This window comes from Rhea americana, unplaced genomic scaffold, assembly GCF_003343005.1.
Source record: "Rhea americana isolate MKP2758 unplaced genomic scaffold, rheAme1 scaffold_37, whole genome shotgun sequence".
Taxonomy (NCBI): domain Eukaryota; kingdom Metazoa; phylum Chordata; class Aves; order Rheiformes; family Rheidae; genus Rhea; species Rhea americana.
Window position 1 is genome coordinate 1,227,252 of NW_028186501.1, and position 9,141 is coordinate 1,236,392.

Genomic DNA, 9,141 nt, shown 5'->3' on the forward strand with positions numbered 1-9,141 from the left:
GGGGACAGCGGCAGCCGCGCAAGCCGCGCAAGCCGCGCGGGCACCGCCGCCTCGCGTCCGCGCCGGCCCTTCCGCGCCTCCCCCGGCTGCTCGGAGCTGCTCCCGCGCGGCGCGGAGAGAAGCGGTGGCGAATGAGCGCGGGGCGGCGGCTCCCGCGCCCCGGGCCGCTTCTGTGCGCAGAGCGTGCGGCGAATGCCGCGGGCTGGACATGCGACCAGGAACAGCAGCGAAATTAAACCACGAAATGGCCTAAATATCCCGCCGACGCAGGATGACATCTTGCACTGACCAGTGCTAACACAGGTCACTGAGCAATGTGCTTGAATTGGAAAAGGCCGATCTTATGTTTAGCACACATCAGTTTTAGGCAAAAATAAGTTACTCAGAATGGTAAGTGTGTAATAAAGTCTTCTATTCCAACATTAACCAAAACCTAAACGCAAAGTGCTAAGAGTGATTTTTTTTTCTGTAGAAATTACCATGCCCACTTAATTTTTGCTTGAGTTGCACATACTTAGGTGAGATTCTCCTGAAAAAARCAGGTATAATTCAAAATGCATGTATTAAAAACACAATATGGTAATTTAAAAAGCATGTGTTTAAAGGCTGAGGGAATCATAGTTTGTATACKTAGAGATTTTCAAACTTAAACCTGGCAGTTAAACAGTTAATCAAATCCTTGATTTTTACCTAATTCAWTACTTCAGAAGCAATGGCTAGGCTCCTGAGTCAAGGCTCTGTATCTTACTCCAGATTTGACTTAGTATTTTCAAACCAACAGAAGCTTGGAATACTATAGAGGCTGCGTATTTTATCTTAGAGATATGACAAAGTATTGCAGTTCCTGTAGACCAGCTGAAGACAGGTGCTTCATAATCCCTAGAATGAGGATTTAAAGGTATGACATGAGAACCTGTTAATTTAGATGTTTTCAGTACATTTTTAAAAGGCTGGTACAGTCAAGACAAAGACTTTGGCATCTGCATGACCACTCAGATTAAAAGACAGGCTTCTCTTAGGATTTTAGCTCATGAGTGCTGCCCCACAAAGCAAGGCGTTTTGCATGGGATTTTTCAAATACATTAGTTATTAATGCTAGTTGTTATGCTGTAATTATATTTAGGCCAGTTTTCATAAGGCCAGCAATGTTTTGTTGGCAGGGCAGGCGTTTTAGATCAATTCACTCTAGTCAGTTAATATTAATCTTGTTCAAACAAGGACCAAAATCATTTGTGATCACATAGTATGGTTAAAATCTGAATCACCAAGATGGGCAATACAGATTTCCTGGGACAGACATTTGGGGGCACAGAGAAACAACGCAGTAAGTCAGATGTTCAAGCTGCTTTGAGAATGGCTTGGTGATAAGAGGTCTTATGAAAAAAACTGTGATTCCTGACAAAGTTCTGTGAAGCACTGTGACATGGATACCATGTGATTAGCGAATACTGAGACGTTTAAGCTCCATGTCTTTTTGAAAAATTATAATCATGACTGCCCTTTGAAAAGAACAAATACCTCAAAATTTTAATCACAACAGCTTTAGAAATGCATCTGCACTTTTCAAATAATAAAAGAAAGAAATTCAAGGCATACTCTCACTCCTTACACAAGATGTTCCAATCATTTTGCTATAATATCACATAATTTCCTTTGATGTGGTGACTTTCAGAGTATAAGTATCACATAATGCTTCCCTGCTAAATACAAGACATTGGCCAAATTCATCAAAACACAGCCTGAAAAGAGTGAAACTTCAAAATCTGGGCCAAATACACTGGTGACCTAAATGTAAAATATGTGTCAGGGCCACACTTAGGATCTTACCTATTCAGCTGCAAAACCAAAGCAGCTCATTTGAAATCCAGCACTAGTTCTCTGATGGAAAAGAAAAGCAGCATCTATCAAAAGGTGGAAGATGAAGCATGTTCCACTTTTAACAGAGGCCAGCATAACCTTCAATGCAGCTAGAGGAAAATTTAGCCCAAGCTTAAAAGTTTATGTTCCAAAAGTCACAGCAGAGCTATGCTTAAATCCGATATACTAATGATGTGACATCAGTCACAGTTTTGAGGTCATTGCTAATGATAAAGTGATATATTAGCACTCAGGTTTTCAGGAATCATGGGACAACTGACTTCATCAGATTTTGTGGGTGCTAAAAAAAGGTATGTCTTTAAAAAGCAGCAGCAATGAATATGAGAAAGAAGGCTAGTATTTAGCTAAGTCTATAGTAGCAATGATAAGTACACATATCACCTTACATCTCACAGTGTGAATACACGAGCTATAAATATGAATCAAGTCACCCACATATACTAAGAAATGTAGAAGGTATTTATCAGCATTTAGCAACACTACATAGAACTTTAAGGCATTCAGGGAAGTAGGAAATAATTTCAAGTAGAAACTGAAGGAGTAATTTTGGAAAGAAAAGAATTTTAAGTTGGATTTTAGAGAGAYGATTTCAGCTAAAGCCCAATGGGAACTTGATCACTACAGGAGATTTTTACACACAATAGTTAAAATAAGAAAGAAAGCAAGCAAAAMAGTACTTCCAGTCCTAGGCTTACACTTTGATCCAGAAATGACTTCAAGGTGCCACCTAAGAGTCTTCAGCCACAGATACTGCAATGTTCAGTGTTCCACAGCAGTCTCATAACTCAATACCGAGCCAACACAACGTTTTCAGGACAAGGCTCCATAAAACCACAGAGAACTGTGCAACTACTGGCAAAGGTGGCAAGGTACAGAAGGAGAAAACAAAATGTCTGGGTCAAGATGTATGAGATGCGAACCTTGCTGGTTGTCAGAGCACTGATTTCCATGAGAATCAGACACCAAGTCCTGTAGGCAAATGCTGGCACTTCCACTCAGACTCCCAATCCAATCTAAATCTCTACTACAGAACAGTAAAAGAGCCCTGGAAGGAATACATTCCAGGCTGCTGCAGAATAACAACTCTTTAATCTCGACATTTTTGTAAAAGGTGTGTCCAATTCCTAGAGTAGCATGGTCTTGCATCTCTCAGGTAGCTCTGGAAACTGTGTTCCCAAGAACTTAGTCAGGTAAGAAGTATGGTACTGAGTTAAAATAACACATTATCCATTGATGCAGCAGTGTGAATTACACACAGTGAAAATTCATCTGATGAAATCTACCAGTATGTGTGAATGGGAAGTCCTAACAAATCTTTCACTTTGGAGAAAAAGCATAAAGAAACTCTAAATGGCAGAATCTCTCCAAGAAAAGGACTTGCTAGCAAAAAAAGCACGAGTACCATAAGCAGGCCTTATTAAAAAATACGTAGTAAAGCATTATACAGTTTTACCCCGGATCTTTTATTCATAACTTCTGTGCATAATGTATTTTCATCAGAAAAGGCGAAGAATGGCTTTCACAGCTGCTTAGCATGTGGGCACGGTGGAAAGCAGACAATTCAAATAGAAGACAGGCAAAAACATTTTCTTTTTTCTATTATATAACACACAGGGTGTGGGCACAGCTTCTGCAAAGAAAACTGTATGCTTCCATTATCCAACATCAAATCCAAAGCAACCTCACTGCACCAGGCCCTAGGTTTTCAAAAACTGACAGTAAGGGGAGTCATGTTCCACTGTTTTGAATAATAACAATCACTGCACATCAGATAATATTTTGACCAGGAGCTGATATATCCAACATTGACAAATCTTTTAGGACTTTATGGACATTGCTCCACAAAACAGTCTGCTGCACAATCCCATGAGTTTATGACTCTTCAATATATCCTGGCATGTATAAGCAGACAGAGATGTCAACTGCACTCGCATAAAAATCCTAGGATTGGTTAAACCCAAAGAAAAATTGTTTTCTATTACCCTTTTGTAAGGGACTCTCTTTCTCTCTTGCAAGTTTTGATGTAACAAACCCTGCTTCAGCAGATTCTTCCTTTCTTCTTTCTTTTTCCCCTTCCTCCCACATTTCCAAAGTCCTTTTCAAATTATTCTATTATTTACACTGATGTAAATGTAGTGTGTTTTTTAATGTTGTAGCTAAAAGAAAATTTGGTCCTCACTGGGTAATATCTTTGTATAATGTAGGCACTGTGTAATCTATAYATTAATTTTCTCAGTGTTTTTGTTCTTCCAACTTGGATCCATTTCAAGGTGTCTTTTGCAAAACCATATTCCCTATCCACAAGCTCACATGCAGCTAGAGTTGGTCCTTCAAGAACAGGCCTGTGGAGGCCAGACAGTGTTTGGTGGCTTACCATGCAACCAGGTAATGCCACCAAACATGGCGAGACAGGCTGTTTATATGCAGCCTGTAGAGATTTTTGGAGGCTTCCTATTCTCTGCTCTAACATAAAAACAAACAAACAAACAAACAAAAAACCCAGCTGTCATCAGCTTTAGTGGCTGTTGTCACGGCTTTGGAAGTCATGGTGTGCACAAGGAGCCTCAAATATATGCATGTCCCAAGGGATTATAGCGAGAACCTCCCCTCCCCCCATCAACATCGGACAGAAGGGAAAGAGCTGTGTGAAAAGTATTCCTACACATCCATGGGGTGAGGACTTACACTATTCAAAGGCAGTAACTTTACCTTCATGTGCAAAAGGAAAATTCTAAAYGGGGCAGGACAGTTTGCTGAAGAAACTTTTGGTGTAATAAGTTCTCTGTGTAGTCTTGTACACGAGTTGAGCTTTTGCTAGGCAATATAAATCATTGATTTTAAAGAAGATACGTGGCTAGGAAAGTAGGAGCACCTTGCAGGAGTGAGCTATGCGCATTACTGGGTCTGCTGTTGCCTTGACAAGATTAGGCTCTTGGACATAACCATCATAAATTGTTACTGAGAATCAGGTACAGGAAGCATGAAGCAGCCATCAGCCCTAGCAGTCCTCATGAAAAAATCAGAGAAAATGATGTTAAGTGACTGCTGTTACAGTTCAGGAATAGACAAGTTGGTTACTATTATATATCATTCCTTTTCCCCTGCAATAAGGTGCCACTTTGTTAAGCTGGTTGATTCATTGGGAGTGGAGAAGTTTATCTCCTTGAGCACCATTGATCTAATTTTCCCAGAACTCCAGGTAGGGAGTTGAGCTTGTGACTCCTAAAAATTGAACCTGGCCCTTGTTATCAGCAACCAAGGCCAGACAGAAGTATTACACTTATTCTGTGTCCTTGTATCCTCAGCTGATGACTTCTATAGCCTTGCTTATACCAGCGGGTAACTCTTTGGTGCTTCACTGGAAAGTGAAGGGTTCACTGATGTGCCTAGTTCCAGAAAGAATTTGCTGGAGAGGGAGGTGTAAAAAAGATGACATTCCCCCCATTCCCCTTAGTACTGCCCAGCCTGATACACGTGTCAAATTATGCAAGAAGAAAGCAGTTGTGTAGCTTCAAAGTCTGCTGTCTCTTGTCCCCACAGGCCTGTATCCAACTACATGCTGCTGCACAGAAGTTGAGCCTGCAGCCCTAAAGCAGACAACCGATACCCTGAAGTAATGGTGAGATGCCTAGGGCAAACACAGAAAGCTAATTAACAAAAGCTCAGACCTAAACTGAGAGTAAATTCTAATAATCTAAGCAAACCCAAATAGATTTCTAGCCAAAGAGCATTTCACCAGCAAATCACAATTAAACAGCACATTGGCTGGGATTTGAGACTGGGACAGGGGTCTCATTTTACTGTCCAGTGAACTGCAACAAGGTAACACAGCTCAGCAAAGTGGCACAAAGTCATCACCATCAGATTTGGTCTGCACGCTCCACAGGTCTTCCAGGAAAGCTGGTATCTTCTCACCCTTCAAATGCTAATTCACCTGAAGGATAAATTTGCAAGAAGCAGCTTATAGCACAGTTACTGATCTCTGTATTATCTGTGGGTGTAATTCCTCCACTGTTATTTCATTCAGTTCTACAAATGCTTATTTTCTGGAAGGCTGTTCTCAGGAGTCAGAGTACACACTGCACCACAAGATAAGTTTTGCAGGAAAAGCTTACAGCAGGGCTATACTTTAGGTACAATGATCTCACTAGAAGAAGATTACATACATGAGAGTTTTGTAATAAAGTAACTGTGACTGTGTCCCAAAAAATAAAAGCTGAAGTGAAAAAAGGAAGAAAAATGTACATGTATTTCAAAATAGGGACTTGTGCAGAAGCATTTGTGCCCAAGTGGCCAGTGTTCAGTTCCAGCATGCATATCGTAAGTCAGGCTACATCAAGCATGGGACTGCAGCTGTTTTTGAGTGCACAACTAACACATTTCTAAACCTCATTACCATGTACCTACTCAGCAACAACAATAAAGTGCCAATTATGATTCATTTCATTTTGAAGTTTCAGCTAACTACTTCAGCTGGGGTTTTCCCTGACTCTGTCCACAACAAAACCCATCTGAGTCAGCAGTGAATGCTAATACCCTAGGTAGTTAATAAAAACAAATTCTAATTACCAGAGTCGGTGTACAGCCTTTTCCCCTGGCCCTACACAAAAAAAAAGGGAGCAAAGTGATGACGCTAGAAGGATAAATGGAGTGACTGACCAGGGGATGCAAAGGAAAGGAGGCTCCTGAGCACAGTGAACAGAACTGTAACTTCTCTTGGTACAATCTAAGCAAACACTGGAGATATACAGAAATATTCTCTGCCAACTATGTTTATCAACACTCAAAGTAAAGGTGAAGATTATCAAATTGGAAAGATAGGCACACAAAAGGTAGGTAATGCTGGCAAATAAAGTCTGTGCAACTTTAACTCAGTGGTGTTCTGCATCGCCAGGTAGTCCCTAGTTAGACTGCTGTTTCTTCATGTTAGAGTATCTTCTTCAGAGTTAGACCCTCCTGCACCTTCAGGCATGTCTCCATCTCACTCCTGCTCAGCTCCTAAGCCATCTGCAGATCTTTCCTGCAGGTCTCTCCTAGTCCATAGTTATTTCATATCGATCTCAGTCTGTCCCAGTCATTCTTTCTCAATTCCACATCCTTTTGTCAGCCTCACTTCACCCTTCTTTCCTACAGTATTCCCAGATCTTGCAGTTTATTGACAGGCTAATAGCTAGTCTTCAGTAAAGACAAGAAAATCCATAGCACTAGCAATATTTTTGTCTAGCCTGTGACTTCCACTGTGAGTTCAAATTCTTTAATATTAAATCTTTTCTAAAAACCTTCTGATGTTATCTATGCATGTAAATTGTAGTGAAAACAAAATTTTGCCTCCAGCTGAAAACAGATGACAGTGATGAGCATAAATAAAAAGAACCTGGCAACTGCTATAAATTTGTTTGTGTTATACTTTAAGAAGTTAAATTAAAAGCATCACTATGGAGAAAATCCACCTCATCTGCTTGAAGCCTTAAACAATCTGGATCTATTAAAGTGAAGTGGAGTGGAAGAAGGATGAGGGAGGTAAAATCAACCCTTAACCTAGAACCAGTGTATAAACTTATAGCACACAAACACAGCCACTGCCTCCCATAGCCACAATACTAGCACAGGGAGCAGCAATTTTTGTATTTCTATTCTATTTTTASCCAATAAAAATCAGTCTCTCCCTCTGCCTGCTCCAAAAGGTTTTCCAGACTGATTAAGGACTAACTGCAAATGCAGCAGTGAATGAGAGACTGGAGGAATGTACAACTCTTACTTTAATCACCAGACACCTGCTTCCATTTCTTTGCTTCCTGAATAAAGAAAGATCAATTTTCTGGCAATTTTTTTACACCATCACGTCTGCTCTGCATGATCACAGCAAGATTTGCATACTGGATTTCTGCAGACTTTTCAGAGAGGGTAATATTGAAGAAGGTACAAACAGTATTCAGATCTTTACATTTAATTGGTGGTTGCACTAGGAAAGAACACTGAAGTTAATAAATAACAATTAGCAATTACACAGTGCATTACAGCTCCACCTGAAGATAAATCAGCATTATTCTTCCTATTTTACAGCTGGGATAGCTGACTGTCAGAACATATGAGGATACAAAGCAATAAAGGAGGCACTGATTATTAATGCTTTATTATAATCCAGGAGCTTCTGGAATCACAGCATGTTTGCATATGATACGAACAATGAACACACAAATCAGAACTTTGTTCATGTTGACCAAGCATTTTATAACAGGTAAGAATATAAAAAAAAGTTGTCCTCCCACGGACACATGATACTCACATGAGTTTTGCAGGTTTAAGGTGAGATACATACCAGTAGGGGAGTGCTGAGACCCCTCTCACCTAAGTGCATCAGTGGGTGCGAAAGCTTCATGCCAGCAGGGATGAGCATGAAGTAATCTAAAAGGCAACACAAAAAAACAGTAACTCAGATCACAGACTCCCTCAAAAGTAAAGTATTAAATATGTAAAATGTTGTATTAATCTATATATGAAATTTTATGAAGCCAAGATAAGCATATTTTCCAGATGCTCTATCAACCTTAGACATACTTTTATTGTGATTTTTTGTTTTTACTAGCTATTAAGGCAYAGGGCTACTAGCGTATTTATCACAACCTCGTGGAAAAAAAATCATTTTACATTTGAAAATAACAGAACTCAGACAAGATTGATTTATGTGATGCTCTTTTTAGCTGATCCAATGTTTTACTGACACAGTGAAGCATAGGACAGATCAGAATTCACTAACACAGGAACCTGACCTGCAAATTTGAAATCTCTTCTGCACAAAAGCAAATTTAAACAGGTAATAAAACAGGTGAGACGGGAGATTGACAAACACTGCAGTACTCATCACACAGCGGAGAGCACTAGGAAATCTTTCTTTACGAACGTTTTGGTGATTTAATGYCATAAAACCTGTCTTGGGAAGCATTCCCTAAAGACAGCACAATCTGGGCAGAACTACATTCCTCACATGTATTAATTAACAAGCAACTGCTCTGCTTCTCTTCGAAGTTTAAGCAAAAGAATGAGAGATGAAAATAACGAATTATAAAAACGCCTACGTCTAAAAGTAGGCTTAAAAGGGAGGGAGGGGCTCCGAGATGGGGCAAAATCCCGAGCACCCGCCGGCGGTCAGCGACGCACGGGTTAACGGAATCCAGTCAGGAGCGGGCGCGCGGGCGCCATCTTGTCCGCCCGCCTCATCCCCGCTGTCTCCGTGGCAACGCGCACGCGCGGCGGCGGCGCACG